This window comes from Malaclemys terrapin, chromosome 15 (genome assembly GCF_027887155.1).
Source record: "Malaclemys terrapin pileata isolate rMalTer1 chromosome 15, rMalTer1.hap1, whole genome shotgun sequence".
In the NCBI taxonomy this organism is placed as follows: domain Eukaryota; kingdom Metazoa; phylum Chordata; order Testudines; family Emydidae; genus Malaclemys; species Malaclemys terrapin.
The window spans coordinates 26,034,227-26,053,207 of record NC_071519.1 but is presented as its reverse complement, the minus strand read 5'-3'; the positions used below and the strand labels follow the sequence as shown (position 1 = coordinate 26,053,207).

General features: G+C 42.4%; 1 long non-coding RNA gene across 1 annotated transcript; it reads left to right on the top strand.

Annotated features, from left to right (window-relative positions):
* Positions 1-224: 224 nt before the first annotated feature.
* On the top strand, positions 225-9,249 carry LOC128849150 (uncharacterized). Its single transcript, XR_008447179.1, has 2 exons — positions 225-344; positions 8,824-9,249. It is a non-coding gene; the product is annotated as an uncharacterized LOC128849150 (long non-coding RNA).
* The last annotated feature ends 9,732 nt before the right edge of the window (positions 9,250-18,981 follow it).

Sequence of the window (18,981 nt, the reverse complement as noted above, 5' to 3'; positions counted from 1 at the left end):
GAGTTATATGTGCCTAACACTCACTGATTTTCAATGGGTGCTGGATAGCTAACTCTCTTAGGCTCCTGTGATGGGGCACACTCACCCTGCACTGGACGGGAAAGGGTTAACTCTACATTGTGGGCTGAGGAAGCCACGCCCCCTCAACTCTACTGGGCATGAGCCAAATACACCAGTATAAAAGGGAGCAGCTCAGTTCAGTTGGGGTTGACTGCTGGAGAGGAAGGATGCATGCTGTTAGGGCTAGGGGAGGATCAGCCAAAGGTCTGGTGTTGCTGGGCACAATGCAGACTGGGGAGCCTGGAGACAGCAGAGATGCCTGGACTGCAGCAATGGGAACCATGGTAGGAAGCAGCCCAGGGGAATTAGAGAGTGGCCTGGTCAGTGAACTGGAATTTTGAGTCTGTGTGCCTTGGCTGCTGCCACCTGCCCCTGCTGACTTGGTGACCTGTGTTCTACTCACTACTAGGGCCCTGGGCTGGGGCATGGTGGAGAGGGAGGACCTGGGTCCCCCCCCATTGGGCTGCCAAAACCCTTTTTTTGTGTGTGGTGGCCCCCTTCCTTGATGGAGGCCTCTAGGTCCTATTGCCTTGCTGATAGGAGCTGATCCATTGACTGTGACCACTAGGCCCTACTAATAGGTACAAGTATATTGACTTTCTCTAGAGATGTAAATGTGAGCTACTTATGCCCTGCCACTACACCCTAAGGGGGAGGGGGTCCCCCCCATCTTGTCACAGCTCATTTGAAATGCCTGATAGAGCTGTGGCTCAAACTTTTGTACTGGTGACCCCTTTCACACAGCAAGCCTCTGAGTGTGACCCCCTTATAAATTATAAACACTTTTAATATATTTAACACCATTATAAATGCTGGAGGCAAAATGAGGCTGACAGCTTGACTCCCTGGTGATCCTGACCCCCTGTTTGAGAACCCCTGAGAGTCTTTTAATCTAATGTCCATTTAATGACTTCTTCTTCCTCTATAAGCACCATTTCTGAACTGGGTTCCCCTGCTGACCCCCACTAATCAATACTTTTTTTTAAAAAGTATCGAGCGTCTGGTGGTGGTGTTGGGGATTCAGCAAGTGGCACTCTTCCCTGTCTGTTTTCAGAGTAGCAGCTGTTAGTCTGTATCTGCAAAAAGAACAGGAGTACTTGTGGCACCTTAGAGACTAACAAATTTATTAGACCATAAGTTTTTGTGGGGTACAGCCCACTTCATTGGATGCATAGAATGGAACATATATTGAGTGTGTGTGTGTGTGTATATATATAGAGAGAGAGAGCATGAAAGGTGGGAGTTATCTTAACTCTGAGAGGCAAATCAAGTAAGAGGAAAAAACCCTTATGGTCAAATAAATTTGTTAGACTCTAAGGTGCCACAAGTACTCCTGTTCTTCCCTGTCTGTTGAAGCTGAATACTGAAGCAATATTCTAGGGTGGTATTTGCACCTCCAGCAGCCTATTATGTATGCAGTCTTTTGCATGAGAGGTAAATCCAAGGTCCTCCTAACCACCTTCTGGCCATTAGAGATCCCATAGCTAGAGATACTGTGCCATGGTTTCCTTGTATTCCCCCATGTCTTCCTGTTGTCTCTTCTCTGATACTTTGAGTGTACAATTTTGGGGGCAGGGAATCTTTATTTTTTTTGTACAGTGCCTAGCACAGTGGGGTCCTGGGTCCAAGACAGGGGCTCCTAAATGTTGCAATTCAAATTATAAATAAAACAATGGAAGAGAACTGGACAATTCCCAATGCTGCCACTAGTTTGCAGGATGACCTTGGGCAAGTCAGTTCCCTGCCCTGTGTCCGTTTCCCATCTGTAAAATATGCTAAATGATACGGAGAGCACCTCACTTTGAGATCTATGGGTGATAAGAGCTAGGTATTCTTATTACTACATTTCCAGGTTGATTTATTTCACTCTGCCTAACTACATTCCCCCAGCAGGTGGAAATGGATACAGTATTCCTCACATACTACTTGTGAACCATTGTGTAGTGTTCTCTAGCATTTTAAGCAGCTGCCTCAATCCAGCCCAGGTGTGAGAGGTAATCCCTATCTGTCTGGTTTATTATAATGCTTTGGGGTGAAAGATGCTTATCAAATTTAAGATGTTAACGATTAACTAATAAGATATTACTTGAGCCAGTCTCATTGCAACTTCACTTAAAAAAACTAGTGTTATCATAAAAGCAAAACACAACCCAAACACCAAACATTCCACTGACGTTCATCACAAATGTTGATGCAATTGGTTACTTTTTTGGCTTATGCCAGATGAGGGAGGGACAGGATCAGAGCTGATGCCAGAACTTTATGTAAGTCTATTTTCCCCAGTTAGTCTCTTTCTGGTGTCTGCCAGTAATACCATCACATTGCCTACACAAACCTCATGCCTCTGGATCTCTGAGGGTATGTCTACACTGCAATTAATCACCCCATGACTGGCTTGTGAAAGGTAAATTGGGCTAATGGAGCTGGGTTAAGGAGCCATTTAATTGCAATGTAGACATTCATGCTCCAGCTGAAGCCCAAGATCTGGGAGAGGAGAGGGTCCCAGAGCTCAGGTGAATCTGAGTCAGCTGACACAGGTCAGCAGTGGGTGTTTAACTGCAGTGTAGACATGCCCTTAAGTATTTAGCTGATTAAGACAGCAGGGCCTGGACTAGACACACTTTAGAGATTCACTTTCTTATGTAGCAAATTTAGCACTTTTCCATGCTTTGCAAAAAAAATCAGTGCACTACCACGTTTTCATCTGATAACCTTCAAGTCCTTTCTGACAGTGGATAAGTATTACTGCTCCTTTCTGCCAGCTGGGGAAAATGAGACTGAAAATTTTGACTTATCAAAGTGCTACAATGCTGTGGCAACATCAAGAGCAGAACCTGTCTTCTGACTCCCATTTCCCTGCTCAAACCTCTAGACAGCCTTACCTCCCTGTAGAAATAAAAGGTAAGCAAGCGGAGGATGGCTAGTTTCGCGTTTGAAGTGAGACGGGCAGGAGGAGTCCATAGAGAGGAGTGACACTGGCCTGGGGAAAAGCAGGAAAAGAAGATTACAAGTAACATGTGAAGAGAGGATGGGGAAGAAAGAGGGTGAGTGGGAGGTGGGAAAAGTTAGAGCAGGATAACAATCAGATTATGGTTGTCACATTTGGGGGAGTGACTGCTGGAGGTGCTCAGAGCTGGATCCAGGCCCAGAGGCAAATCCCAAACCAGTGTAATCCTTCTCCCTCTCCACCTCAAGAGTCCTTCAGAACTGAGTGAAGCTTGGCATATCTCCACTGGGGAGCAGCAGAGAACCGTACAAAAGCTTTAGCATCACTACAGATCAGGGTGTGTACTGGGATTGCTGTCAATCAAAGTATACACAGAGTAGCAGGGATACAGGTGGGTGTTACAGGGGCACCTGTCTCTGATCTCAAGGATGCTTGAGAATCTAGCAGTCCCAGTAACTTTTCAGAAAGGGTTAAACTGCTGGAGTGTGTATTCCCTAGTAGTATAACTGGTCAGAAAACTAGACTTTTTACTGTGGAATTTTTTTGATTCAACTTCAAATGTCCATTTTCATTTAACTCTCCCAAAATTGTAGATTTTTTTAATTTCCCCCATTTTCTTCCCCCTTCCACTGGATAAAGAAGGAATAAGGGAAAAATGGTGGTGGGAGGAGTCAACCATTTTTTCACACTTCACCTTGTGCAATGAAAACTAAGTCTACCCCCTGCTTTCCAGCTTATGCCATTGCAAAGTGATGAAAATTGGAAGGAAATAAACGTCAAAACAAAAATTCAAGATTTTTAACCTAAATGTTTCATATTGAAACTTTTTTGCAAAACCTTTTTCTAGTTTCCTTTTCAATAGGTGTGTTCTGAGCAAATTTTTCATTGCAATTGTTTTTTGAGCAGGTCTACCCATTATTAAAGGGAATGGGATGTAGGGGGGAATCTTGTGAATCTAGCACCATGGAAAGGGAGTTTGGGAGGGCAGAAGCAGCATTCTGGGATAGAGGAAGGATGGTCCAGTCATTAGGGCGTTACCTAAGACTTGGGTAACCTGTGTTCAAGTCCCTGCTCCCACAGATGGCCCTCGGGCAAGTCACTGAGTGTATGTCTACACTACAATGTAAGCTTGGGGTTCAAAGCCAATGGGAGTTTTGAGTGAAGATTGGTTGCAGCGCTGGGCATCAGTTAGTGCCCAATCCCAAAAGGTGCTGTGCACCCTCAACTCCCATTGACTTCAGGAGTTCAAGGTGCACAGCCCTTTCAGGATAAGATCTCTAGTCAGCAGGGGTAAGAGAAACATTAAACAGTAAGAACAGAGGGATGCAGAAGGGTCAGGTGGTACAGAAAAGCATGGGGCAGGGGGTGCTAGACTTGTCCAGAAGGGAATGTTTGAGAAATTAATGCTTGTCTGCCTTTGCATGGCATTATGTAACAAACCTTGGACAAGAGGGGTTATAAAATGCCTATGTCCCATCTTAACAAGGTAACTATGCCCTTGGCACCAGGCATGACTCCTTCACCACTTGGAAAGGAAGTGTTTGGTCACATAAAAGCACAATATAATCACCATCCGCGTACTGATCTCTGGCCTGGTTCTTCCTAATGAGACACTTTGGTTCATAGGGCTTATGTAAGACTCTAAGATTATGAAATCAGGAACCACCACAGCATCTTGGGTTCTGGATCCATGGAGCTGGTCTCTACAAGCAGAGAATCTCCACTCTTGGAGAGCTGAGGAAGAAACCCAGGCATGCAAACCCCAGCCATGCACCCCCTTGCTTCCCTCCAACTGGGGCTCTTTTATTTGCACTGCACCATCTCTTGTGAGCACTCCCTGTCCTCTTTTAAAACTTTATTTACATAGTATGGCTCAGTTTAAAACCTTCCTGTTCTTTGACCCATAGCTGACACTGACCTCTGCCCATTCCCCCTCCACTCTTGTCCCTTCCATCCCCTCCACCCCACCTTCCCCCACCCCTACTCCTGTCCCTTCTATCTGAACTCCCCCTTCCCCTCCCCAGATCCTGCCTCTTTCAATCCCCCACCACCTTCCCTGCCCATCACTCTTACTCCACCCAACACCTGCCCCTTCCGCCCCTTCACTGTAACTAGCCTGCACACAGAGCCATTTGCACCTTTACTGCTTTTAAATATTCTTCACCTTGCCCTTTCAATTGCCCCTTTTCTTGCTGGGCCCCATTGCTGCCTGACAGGCACTTGCATGTTTGTCTCCAGCATGGTATATGCCCAAAGCATGTTACACTGTGCCGAGGATGATATATATATAGATTCCTTGCATACAGTAACAAAATACAGTGAGTCATTACTTTAAAAAGTGGCAGACTATATAAAACATTGGCTTTGGAGAGCCTCATGTTGCTTAATTATAGCCAGAGTGACTTATTAATGGCTGATATCAGCTGCAGGGCTCTGTCCCTGCTTGAAGTCATTCAATTAAATGAAGTTAAAAATGTCTACGGGGCTGGACAAGGTAGAAAGCAGGGGAAACAGTCTCATGGCTGATTAGTAGAACATCAGCACTCCCACCTCCCCAGAACTGGTAATAGGTTGTAGTCACCTGTGTGAAGGTGAACTGTATCTAGGTCACTGGTTTAGGGCAGGGATTGACTAAGGTATTCCCATCTGGGGGCCTGTGTGAAGGAAGTTGGAGGGGAGCTGGGTATCTGTCATTGGACACATCAATCACACATACCCATCAATTTTAGCACTAATCACAGCATTTTTTTGGCAGGGTCAGCAGAGATGCTATGGGCTGAATAGGGATGGAAAGTGGATCTCTGCCCCCTCAGCCCTAGAAGTAGACCCTCCAAGATGAAGGTTAAGGTACACTGGTGGGACAAGGAAGGAAAATCTTTCTGCTGCTAAACCCATGTTGTGCAGAAACAGAACTTCAGGCCTATATTTCCAACAGATCATTCTCACTGGTGGCTCTTCTCATTTAGGGCATGTCTATGTTGCAATCAGAGGTGTGATTTTTTTTTTCTTTCTTTTCAGCTCCTGTAGTGTACCTGTGCCAGCTTAATCTAGGTAGCTTGCTAAAAATAGTGAAGACAGTGTCTTGCATTGCAGTGCAGGTTAGCAAAGTGAATATCCACCTGGGAGACCAAGTGGGCTTGTACAGCCCACACTGCTGCATCTTCACTGATACTTTTAGTGGTCTAGCTAAATTAAACCTAATGTGGGTATGCCTATCAAAGCTCCAATCACACCCCCAACTGCAGTGTAGACATACCCTTAGAGAATGAGTATATTCAATCTCAATTGGATTTGGGGGAGGTGGCAGGAGTTCTACAGGCAGTTTAATTACATTTATTTGTAATTTATGGCCTGAATTTGGTTCCTCTATTTCTATTTTTTACACACACACTATTTAGACTGATTAAGGGAAGTGACCATCTTATTGTTGTGTGTACATCCCTTAGCACAATGGGGTCCTGGTCCATAAGAGCTCTTAGATGCTATGGTAATACAAGTAGTAAATGTATTGACTTTTGGAAAATGAGTTGCACTGATTTGTTATAGCCTGGTAAAGCAATAGCATTCTATTAGACATCCTGAATGTGTATTTGCTACAGACCTAGAGCTCTCTACAAATATGGACATAGTTAGATAATACCCACATGATCATGAATACCTAGTAAAAATGAGGTGAGAGGTCAAATCCATGACCTTATTAAACCTGATGAGAAAATTACCATTCCAATGGCACAAGGTGTGACTGTCAACTCCCACCAGTTTAAAGGCATTAATATCAATCATTCATGCAGTCAGAATGCTTGGATTATATGCATGCACTTGCTACTTATTCTTTTCCTCTTGCTATATGAACAATCAATCATTGACTAAAATCATTTTTGACAGTGTTTAAGGAACAAGCATGATGAAGACTTGAAAACATTTTATATGTTAAAGACCTGAGGCACAGATGCCAAATAACTCTTGCTCCTAGCAAGAGTTAAGTTGGAGAAGGGAGCACATAGCTAAGTAAAGCTAGTTGGAATTTTTTTCCAAATTTCCCTGTGAAGAATTTCAAGGAAAATAAAATTTTCCATTTCAACATTTATTAAAAAAATCCCACACTAAATCAGAACTTTTTTGACAAGACAAATTTTTCCATGGACAAATTTTTCTGCAGAAACTTTCATTTAGTCAAACCCTATTTTCCCTCAAACAGTTTTGATACCCTGTCCCTTTCACACCAGGCTGTTAAGAGCAAGGGGGAGGGGTGTTCTGTGGGAGTTTTGACTGGTTGGTATTCAGGACAACACCCAAGGCTCTTACTATACCCTTACCACCTCCTACATCTGTTCTGATATACACCTCAAAAGGATTTACAGCACTAAGATATAATCATCAGGTTCCCTGGGTGTATTTTAAGAGCAGTGTGTTCTATTAATAGCCTTCTCCCTGCATGCCATAGACATCAACCACCCTGCTTCAGAGTCAGAGAACAACAGGGGATTGATGGGATACCAAAAGAGAAGTATCTTTCACAGAAATGAAGAGGGAGTCCCTCTGCAACATAAGTAAGGTGGAATTCACAAACTCCTAACACCCCTGTTTTGAAGCAAACCAGTGGGATGTTGCACAACCCCAATAAAAATGTTAAATTTAATTCTACTTAATTGGAGATTCACCATTTCTGGCAATGAAAATCTCCTTTTCCCCCATCCACTGAAAAGGAGAGCCTTCTGGCAGAAACAGATTTGCATTTTTTAGCAGGCCTGGGGAATCTGTTCTTGTCATTGGTCCTACTCCCAATAGGAGTTTTATCTTGTCTGCTAAATTACTAATAAAATAGCACTACATTAGTAAAGATCCAAAAACCCCAATACTCCTACTGTCTGACATGTTTTGGGCCACTACTGTAGTTTAAAGTGTGATGTTCAGAGCACTGTGTACACAATAAAAATGATCAAGTTTATTGATAAACTGTCTGATTTTATTTTTAAGGTTAGTAATTTGCATCTGAGGCACTCAAAATGCCTTACAATGATTTAGGGTCACATTTGCACTCATATGTCCATGCAGCTCCCCATAGCTTCAATGGGAAATGAATGCATTTATCTGAGGGTAGAACTTGGTCTTAATTAATTATGCCTTGTAACACCCTCTCTCCCACCTCCAATCGGATACTCCTTTTATAGAGGGGGGAGGGGGAAACCAAAGTATGGAGAAACAGCAATTTGCCCATGGTCACAGGGTAACTTTGGCTGAGATTGGAGCCCCACCTCACAAACCTCAGCTTCCCATTTCATGTTCTCACTATTTGGTTATGATACCTCCACCTTGCCAATGAACCCCATGCTGTCACTGTCTAATGACAGTGTGCTGGCAGCTTTAGCCATGTCATTCACTGTCCTTCCTCACGACCGATCTCAGACCAAACCTTCTCATCTCATTCTACTGAAGAGCATCTGAGTCCCTTTCTTTCTCCACCTTACCAAGCTCTTGGAACATATTTGTGAATTCCTTTCATATGGCTTAATAGACATAGTTGTGATAATTGGGCCTACAACTTTACCTTAATTGTGAGCTCACTTGTAAAAAGTGAGTACAAGTTCCTAGGATGTAACAATAACCTACAGCAAATGTTGATAGGGAGGGGGGGAGGTATGAAAATGGAGACAAACAATTAGTCCAAACAGAAAGGCCTTTTGATATAACTTGCCTGTATTAAGACCATGCTTGGTAAATAAGTGGAACCAGAAATAAGTGAACCCAACTGGTGTCAAACAAGGCCTAATTGGTAGACAATCAGGATAATCCGTTTACCCATCACTCCCTTTTAGGGTCCTTGAAGAAAGTTTAGGGAAGAAAAAGGGCTATTGGAGCAAGCTTCATGGCTGTCACCCCTACCATCTCCTGGGACCCCAAGCCTTTATTATGCTCATCCTGAGATAAGTGCAGACCAGAGAGAGGGACCCACATGACATTGCTGCCTCTACTGCCTAGAGCTGAATCCCAAACACCACCCAGGATTGGACTTTAATAACTGCAGCAGCTCCAGGTCATCTCAGCTAACCTTTTTCTCCAAAAGGACAGTTACCATCTTAGATACTATCTACTAGACTGTCAAACAAGGCTGCTTTTCCTTCTAAAAACTCTCTCCAGCAAAAGGAACAAGGGATGTTAAAATGAAATCTTTTAATATTTGACACTTCAAATGTTTTAACTGTTTTCCCCTTTCTTTATCTTTATTAAAAGGCTAAAGATTTTTTTATGGTGTTTGCTGTGGTACTAAGCAGACTATCTCTGTATACAAAACCCCAGACCTCCTTTAATGTTTGACAGTGAGCGGGTTGTGCTAACACCTTTTTAAGCCCATATATTTCATCTAAACTAAAACAGATGTCTAGGTTAGTGATCCAGTTAATTATTTCAGGTGACAATGAGTGGATGGCAGATATATCTTGGTGTGATATTTTAGGACACTGGTTAGTTGGGTAACTAATACATAAAGGTCATAGTAGGAAAAGTATTTTAAAATTGTTCATTTGATGCCCTTTTAATGACCTATATTACATAAATGTAACACTTGTTTTTTCTGTAGCTCTTTCCTGCTTTCTATTATTTGTATTGCAGTAGCACTTAAGAGCCTGAGTCAGACCAGGCCCCCATAATGCTAGGCACTGTACAAACACAGAACAAAAAGAGGTACCCTTCCCAAAAAGCTTACAATCCAAATAAGACAAGAGACAAATGGACAGACAGATGGAATGATCAGCAATTCATAATATAAAAAGGCAAGAGTGAATCAACTTCCAAGGTTCTATCTGAAAAGGACCGTTGAGTGATCAAAATCCCATAACAAAGTTGGATGACTTTTGGTGGCTTATAGTGTAGAAGTCAAATGGCATTTGACCTGTATTGAGCTGCACATGAAGAATGTTTATTAAGACCATATTTCAAAAATCTAGCTCTATGGCAATGCAAAAATTCATTTGGTCAGTGCCTGCCTGCCTCTCCCTCCCTTGTCTGCTTGTAGTGCCAGACCCAGCAGCAACTGCTGTCTGCTGCCCCCGGGTCCTAGTGCCCCCATCCACTAATGGGAAGACAGGCTACCCTTACCCTGCCCTTCTACCCTAGCCCTGAGCCTCTCCAATGCCCCAAACCCCTCAGCCCCAGCCCTCATCCCCCCCACACCCTAATCCTCTGCTCCATCCCTGAGCCCCCTCCTGCATCATGAACCCCTCATCCTCAGACCCACAGCCCTCACCCCTGCATCCCCTCCTATCCCCAAACCCCCTTCCCACACACCCCCTCCTGTCCTCAAACTCCCTCCCAAAGCCTGCACCCCCTCCCACCCCCAAACTCCATCCCAGAGCCTGCACCCCTCACCCCCTTCTACACACTCAGCCCGGAGCCAGCACCCAAACTCTATCCCAGGACCTGCACCTCAGACCTCCTCCTCAAGCCTTAGGCAGGTGGGGTGGGGGTGGGTTCTGGGTACCACCAAAATTTCTACAACCCTGCCACCCATGCGAGTGGATAAGGGTCGGGGCAGTCAGGGTCCTGGGGGGGCAGTTAGGGTGGGGGGTTCTCAGCAGGGGGCAGTCAGGGGACAAGAAGCAGGGGGGTTGGGGTTCTGAGGGGGGCAGTAGGGGCTGGGAGGGAGGGGGTGGGGCAGGGCTAGGGCGGGGCTTCCCCACCCCCCCACTGTCCTCTTTTTTGATTGTGGAAATATGGTAACCCTACTGATACTCACTTCAAAAACAGGAAAGGAGTCTTGGGATCAGAGCTGTTTTTCCTGCCATATCCTGCTGTAATGAGGTCAACCCAGTCCTGGTTTCGATTGGGATTTCCTATTGCAACACGTGCAAAGCTTCCCAGCCCACGCCTCAGGCAGTCTATGTTGGTGCTCATGTGCAACATGACCTCTTTCCTTTTTGGTGAAGCTGGGAAAGGGGAGGAAATAATCAATCACACAATCCACGTTCTGGTTTCTAGCTGATAGTTCTGAGCAATTTATCACAGCACTTTTCAAGGTGAGGGCCCCAAGTTCAGTTAGCAAAGCCAAGCCAGCAAACAGGACTGAAGTGGAGCTTTCAGCCATGTTAGGCATAGAGGGGAAAAATCACTAAATATACAGTGGTTTAACACAAATATTTAACCCTTAATTTCCCTGAAGTAGTGAAGGTAAATAAACTAATTATTCTTTCTTTCCCCCATAATGGCAGCCTCAAACTTCTCATTGCCACTTATCCTTCTCGTCAAAGGATGTGCCTAGGGAGCAAATGTCTGGAAAGTGGGCACCGTTTCCTGCAGCAGGTGATGTGAATCACATATCCAAGAATCAAGGAGGGTTTCTGGGGAGACAGTGTGGTTTGGTTTTTTTTTTTTTTTTTTTTTTTTTTTTTCTCAATTAATTGGCCTCTCAGAGTTGGTAAGACAACTCCCACCTGTTTATGCTCTCTGTATGTGTGTATATATATCTCCTCATTATATGTTCCATTCTATATGCATCCGAAGAAGTGGGCTGTAGTCCACGAAAGCTTATGCTCTAATAAATTTGTTAGTCTCTAAGGTGCCACAAGTACTCCTGTTCTTCTTTTAGTGTGGTTTGGGATTCACTTGGAGCAAGGGTCTTGGCCTGCCTTGCCTAACAGGAAACCTTCTGTGAAATGCTCCCCAAACCCAATCTAGATTAAACCTAGCTCAGGTATATCTACATGAACTGCAATCTCACTCCATGGTTGTAGTACTGGCATACCCTCTGATGCTACCCGTAATCTAAAGCCTAATACAGGACACTCAGACTGACAGCCAGCTAATAACACAGCACTGAACAATGACAAGTCATTGAAAAGACACTGACCACAGCAGAACCTCCACAGTGAGGGGGTTGGAATCCTATTTAGCAGTGCTGAAACCTTCATATGGGACCCTCAGAGTGGAAACTGAGCCATTTATTCCTTTGAGATAAACACAGATTTGTGGAGGCTGGGTGTGCTATTTACAAACTCTCACGTATGGGAACAGAAAATAGGTTACCAACCAGCATATTTGAAAGATGAAGAAACCTGCATTTTGGTTCCCTCTTTAGGCAGGGACTCAATCACAGCAACAAGGGAAAAGGTTCTCCAGCTACATCAGAAAATCCTCTCAGTTAGTGCTACCAGACCTAGCAAAGACTTTGTTACAACACCAGATTCGTCATGGACAAAGGAGCTTTCAACTACTTCTCAAGTGACCTATATAATGAACCCAACCAAATTAAAGGCTGAGTAATAGCCTCACCGAAGGCAGAAAGTGGCATGGCTTGTTTTGGCTCAAGAAAGGTTTCAGTTCCCTTCATGATTCTGGAATCTAAACCCGATCAGGTTTAGACTTAGCACAGAGGCAGAGCTGCATCTCTGAGATATCCACTTTTGAGACTGGATTGCTCCAGGAGGGGATGCAAATTATTTGTTGTAATTTTTCATGAGTTAATTCTCCTGCACCCAATAATTCAGTCATTCTGATTTTATCAGCTTCTACCCTTGGGCTCACACCACACCTTTCCTGGTTCCACTGAGCTCGGCCATCCCCATCCAACCTGCCTAGGAAAGAGGACAGGGCTACACAGAACAGAGAGACAGGTTTGCTCAGCAGCTCTCCTAGAAAGCAATCCAGCAGAGAGCGAGAGAGAGAGCACCAGCATGTGTATTTAGGGCCAGTAAGCAGTTCATTTCCAGTCAAGTAACACCCTGCATGCTCACCAAAATTAAAGCAGTGCACAGTGATTTGACATTCATAAGGGAAAGTTTGCCTTTCCTTTGTAATACATGAATATTTCTTTAAAATAATTCTATAAAGGCAGAAGCACAGAGCAGGCTGCAAAAATGAGCATGTATGTGCATCCGTTTGCACTCCATTTACCGTGGCTGTGCAGACAAAGTATTTGCACACCCTAACCCCAGCTGGAATGGTTACTTTGTGCAGTCATAGTAACTGCATGCAGACGTTAGACATGCACTTGCATTTTTGTGTATGGCCTGCACTGCTGGTGTTCTGAAAACCAAGCCTTAAGAAAAGTGATGGGGGAAATCTCAAAAAGGTTCAGCGTTTAGACTCAGATCATAAGTTACTATTGGTAGGCCTTTACATTGTATATTATGTGTATTGGGCACTTTACAAAGCTGAGCCACCTCTACCCCCAGCACCATTTAATCTGGTTTAGACTAGATAATAAGACAAGACAGAAGCACAGGAAATGATTCAAGTCAGGGAAGGTGAAGAATGGTGAGGAGACCAACATAGGAGTGGTTCATGGCATGGAAGGACTGGGCTTTAAGGATGCATATGAAGGAGAAAAGAGAGAATGCTTTGCAGACTAGAACTGGGGACAGTTCGGACACATTTAAGGGCTACAGCTGCAGGAGTAGAAGCAGGTTATGAATACCCCATAGGTCAGGAATGCTAAGACCTGGGGCTTTCATTCAGCTCATTAGAGAGATAAGGGCCATTTGTAAAATTTCAGAACTGGGCTTACATATTTGAATATCTTTTTGCCTTCTGTCCCAAAGTTTGTCAGTCTCTCTATTCAGATGCTTATGAATGGAAGCCAAGAGTGCTCTGCAACTGACAGCAGGTGCTCATCTCTTACAGGACTGGACCCTTTTTTGGCTCTAGCTTATCTTTATATAGGATGTGAGCGCATGAAACTTATTGACCTAGTGAAGAGTATTTGGATCAGAAATAGTAATAATTAATACTAGCCCTTTATAATATAAAGGAGAGGGTCCAGAGAAGAGCAACAAGAATGATTAAAGGTCTAGAGAACATGACCTATGAAGGAAGGCTGAAAGCATTGGGTTTGTTTAGTTTGGAAAAGAGAAGACTGAGAAGGGGACATGATAGCAGTCTTCAGGTATCTAAAAGGGTGTCATAAGGAGGTGGGAGAAAACTTGTTCATCTTAGCCTCTAAGGATAGAACAAGAAGTAATGGGCTTAAACTGCAGCAAGGGAGGTCTAGGTTGGACATTAGGAAAAAGTTCCTAACTGTCAGGGTGGTTAAACACTGGAATAAATTGCCTAGGGAGGTTGTGGAATCTCCATCTCTGGAGATATTTAAGAGTAGGTTAGATAAACGTCTATTGGGGATGGTCTAGATCTAGACAGTAGTTGGTCCTGCCATGAGGGCAGGGGACTGGACTCGATGACCTCTCGAGGTCCCTTCCAGTCCTTGAGTCTATGAATAGGTGCCAATGTCTGATAAAATCCAGGTGACTTAATCCTTTTATGTTAACTAGTGATCTAGGGTTCTTGGATTTAACTGATCACTAGCTACAGGTCCATCCTATGCTGAGATATAATCATTAAGTCAATTGCCAGATTTGACTACATCTGCTGTCGAGTCATATTTCTGCCCTTCAGATTCCTGTGTGTTTGTATTTGCATGCTTTGCCACCTCTTCAGCACTGATTTACAAGTTGTTCTGCCAGGTTTATGGGATTTGTTTACATAGAATCCAACAATTGAGTCAGGAATGGTTTAACTGCAACAATATCTTTGCAACTCATGCTCAGGAAGTTGGGCGATTCAAACGAACTGCTTTTGCAACAAGAAATTCACATTGGGCATTCCAGATTTAAAAAATAAAGGCTGTTTTTGATACCTATAGATAACGCATGGGATATTCAAAAGCACCTAAGAGGTTTATAAGGACACCTGAGCAGGAAAAACATTTTCTGTCCTGTGAATATTTTTGAGAATTCTAATTTTTTCTCCATCTCAAACCAGGACAAAAAGTCAAATTCTTTAAAATATTCACAAACTGACAAAAAAAAAATCAGGCCAATCAAAATGCTTTGTTTTGATAATTTCAAAACAACATTTCAATTTGATCCTGACATTTTGTTCTTTTTTAAACTTTTTTTTAGTTTAGTTAGTTTAAATTTCAAAGCAAAAAGTCATTTTGAACTGGAAAAACAATTTTTCATTCAAAAATGTCAATTTTTTTTTCAAATTGGAAAATTCATCCAATCCAACCCTGTTCTGTGAACAGTTTAAATGTTGATGACTCCCCATTTTTCAATAAAAATGACTCCCTGAAACATTCCTGAGCAGCTCTACACTTACGAGTATAGACCACACTAAAAGTCGATGGGACTTGTGCCAAGTCATCTAGGAATTCCTGAAAATCTCATTCAGTGGTGCCTGGTTTTCTTCTCACTCACTCTGATCACCTCAGTGGAATGCTTTCTGATTTACACCAGTGCAAGTTAAAGGGGAATCAGGCCCCGTGAATTTTCAACTGGCCAATGGCAAGCTTATGTTAGTTCAGGAGACAAAATATTTTCAGTGGACAACCAGACTGGTCATACCAGATTAGAGTTTGGTTATAAGGGGCCTGATCTTACCTAGGAGTCAGGATGCTCTGCAACTCACAGGAGACAAGGTAACTTGCAGGATTGAGTCCAAGGATAATCCATAATATCCCCACCAGAGGGAGAAGTGTAAAACTGGTAATAACCACAGGGACCTGGAAATAAAGCACAGATGCACTCATTGGTGACTGGGTATTCCCGAAGCATGCCCTTCAACCGGCATGCTTTGAGAATTTTATGTACTATAGTAGGAAAGGCTTGGTGTAGGTTGTTAGCACTTTTTGTGCCCAGCCATGAGGGTTATAAGAAGCATTCACAAAATTCAACAACTCGTGTGTGAAGGTGTTGCATTCTCTTGCAAATTTATGCAAGTATCCTGATCCTGTGAGAACCATTAAAATATAATTACGGACGGACAAAATATCCTGGTCTTTCCTGATATTCTCCTCTGCTCTACCAACACTAGCCTTAGAACTTCTTTCATCATTTCTTTCTCTTCCTCCCGCCTATGCTTTTCTCTGTGCTGCCTCCTTCCCTTGGGGTGCCCATACCAGCCGTTTGCCAAGCCACCCTCTTAAAAAAGTCCTTCCTACGTTCTCATGTCTGCTGAGCCACCCATCAGAAACGAGTTAATACAGAACAAACAAACAAAAAATGTGACACAACTATCAAGATGGGCACTGACTAATGGGTTTGGTATATAGGCCCCGATTCATCAAGGCGCTCGGTGGGCGGTCAGCTATTTGCATCATTAGTTACTGATGAATATACCATTTGATAAATGACAGTGGGATCCATGGTTTTATGACTGAAAATGTTATCCTACCCTCAGCCCACCCCATTTTGTTACTTTTACTTGCTATGGCATGTCTGACACTTAGACTGGAAATGCTTATGGCAAGGTATTTCAATCAGATTTGCAAAGGTCTGTTTAAGTGCCTAAAGATGAAGATAAATACCTAGTGAAATTTATAAAAACACCTAAGCAGGTTAGGTGCCTAACTCCCATTGAAAGTCAACAAGACTTGGGTGTTTAACTCAGGCATTTTGGCAAATCTCAGAACTCCTATCTGTATCTTTAGGTACATTATATATATATATATTACACACACACAGGAATGAGACAAGGGGCCAGATTTACTAACCTACTTAGAAAACAATAAATTTTAGGTATAACTGCCCAATTATCCAACAGTGAATGAAGGAGGTGAACAAATAGTGTACATATGAGGATTCCACTGATTCATCCTTATATCTGTGTTTCATAGTGCTGGAAAACTTTTTAAATTGGGGATATGGTTCTGTGACTCAGTTCGTTTCTTGGATCAAAATTAAGCTGCTGTAATCTATTGGTCTAGTCTCTCTGGCAAATATTTAGGTTTCTTTTCCTCCTGTGAGATCCTAATTTTACAGATGTTAGTTGGATAAATGTTATTTTTGACCATGCTTTATTGTTCTTTTATCTTCTTAGTGCTGATGTTTTGTTTAAACATGCTAAATTAAACACAGTCAGCCAGTCACTTAACCAATCCAACCAGGAGAAAATTGTGTAATTATTCTTTATGATACAATATAATTCCTGTAGGGCCAATAATTTTAGGAATCTGAGATTTTTTATGATATTTTCCTTCATGAACTGCCAATGGCCCTTGTAGAAACTGCTTAGAGGTTACACTAGCCTTTTGCTCCTCCTAGAATGTAATTTATCTTCATGTAGTAACATTACTCTAATAATTAGTGAAATTCATTTTAGCATGACAGTCTAAGCCATGAATACTTGAATGTAATGCTAATATATTTTATTATAAAATAATAAAAACAAATGTTATTTTAAGAATCTCCTATTTTGAATGAAAATCTAGAAACTTCTGAAATTTTGAATTACAAAATTCAAGTTATGTTCAAGCAACAATTAAACGTTCACATCAAAACATGCAATACACCAAATTTCTACATGTCCTGATGCAAAACACCATTTTGCACCTCCTTTCCCCTCCCCACCCCAAAAGGGGAATTTTTAAAGTTATGAAATAGCCCAGAATTGAATTATTAATTTTGTGCATGTGAGATGTATATAGAGAGGGTTACATTTACAAATGTGCAAATATTAACCAATTTATTTTAATTAATGAGGGATTTATTTCATTTCTGTGCCTCTGATGAGATTGAAACTTCTTCCGATCACATCCACTGCATTGTCTGTCTATACTATACTGTCTATCTAAATTACACTACAATTTAATGCAATCACTCTAAATTCCTTGAGGCAAAGACTGGAATGTCCTCTTACTGGTGGAAAGTATATGGATGGTGCTTAACAAGGCTTCAATTCAGCAAAGTCCTTAAGCACATGCCTATCTTTAAATATGCAAAGAATCCTCTTGATGCCAAGAAGGATGAAAACATCTCAAGAAAGGCTATATTTATGGTATTTCCATTCAGGAACCAAAATCCTATTCTCAGGAGATTTCAGCTCTAATATCAAACAATAAGGAGTCTGCATAGTTTCCTGGACTTCTGGGATGCAGATGAAATTAAAGAATCCAAATATCCGAGGGTGGTTCTTCATTAACAGTTCCATCACCTCTTCCAAGAACTACTTTAAATGCTGTTTCCTACCCAGCCATCTAAGAGTTCAAAAGGGAAGGAGCCAGTCTGTCCATGAAAAAAGTGTAAAAGGGACTAAAGTTTTAAATAGCAATTAAATCAACTGGTTAGCTTGATAACCAATTACTGTAATGTGTGACTCCGGCAGTTTGGGAACCCATTTATTATCATTCACATTTAAATAGCACTTCTGTAATGGTAAATGTCTGTGCAAATGTTAATTATCCTCATGCTGAAGGAAGGTCAGTGTTATTAGCCCCATTTCACAGATGGGGAACTGAGGCATGGGGAAGTGAAGTGACTTGCAAGTTTCCTTCCTGCTGAGGTAAGACTGGGTTAACAGTCCTATAAAGAATCAGAATATCTTATAAACACTCAAGTTCTTTTTACAATCATTAAGCCAATGTTACAAGCCATTGCCTCCAGTTTCATACTGACAAACTAGCATCTGAACTGACAGTATCACAGGTAACTGGGTAATAAGATCCCAAATTTAAGAGTGCTTCAGACCATGGGATTTGATTGGGCTCATTATAGAAACAGGAGCTGTAATGAGGCCAGCCTTCTGTACTATAACTTCAGAGTCTGAATCATACCTTAGTGAAACCCTGTGTGATGATTCAAGAGAAGAAATGAATCAAAAACTCAAAGTTCTGAAAATTTCAACTAACTCGAGTGATAGTGTAAGAGCCAGGGAGAACCATTGGGTCTGTCTGAGTCCATAAACCTCAGTAAAGAATCCCCATTATATTCATTAAAAACAAATCCTGTCTCTTCTATCATGAGGGACACTACAGGGCTGAGCAGGGAAGTTCCCAGGATTTTGATTTGGGCCCCCACAGTAGTATAAATATATATTCTAAGTATCAGAGGGGCAGCCGTGTTAGTCTGGATCTGTAAAAAGCAACAAAGAGTCCTGTGGCACCTTATAGACTAAGAGACGTATTGGAGCATAAGCTTTCGGGGGTGAATACCCACTTCATCAGACTATACTTCCTATGACCAGAGAAGAGCCGAAGACATCACTAGTGA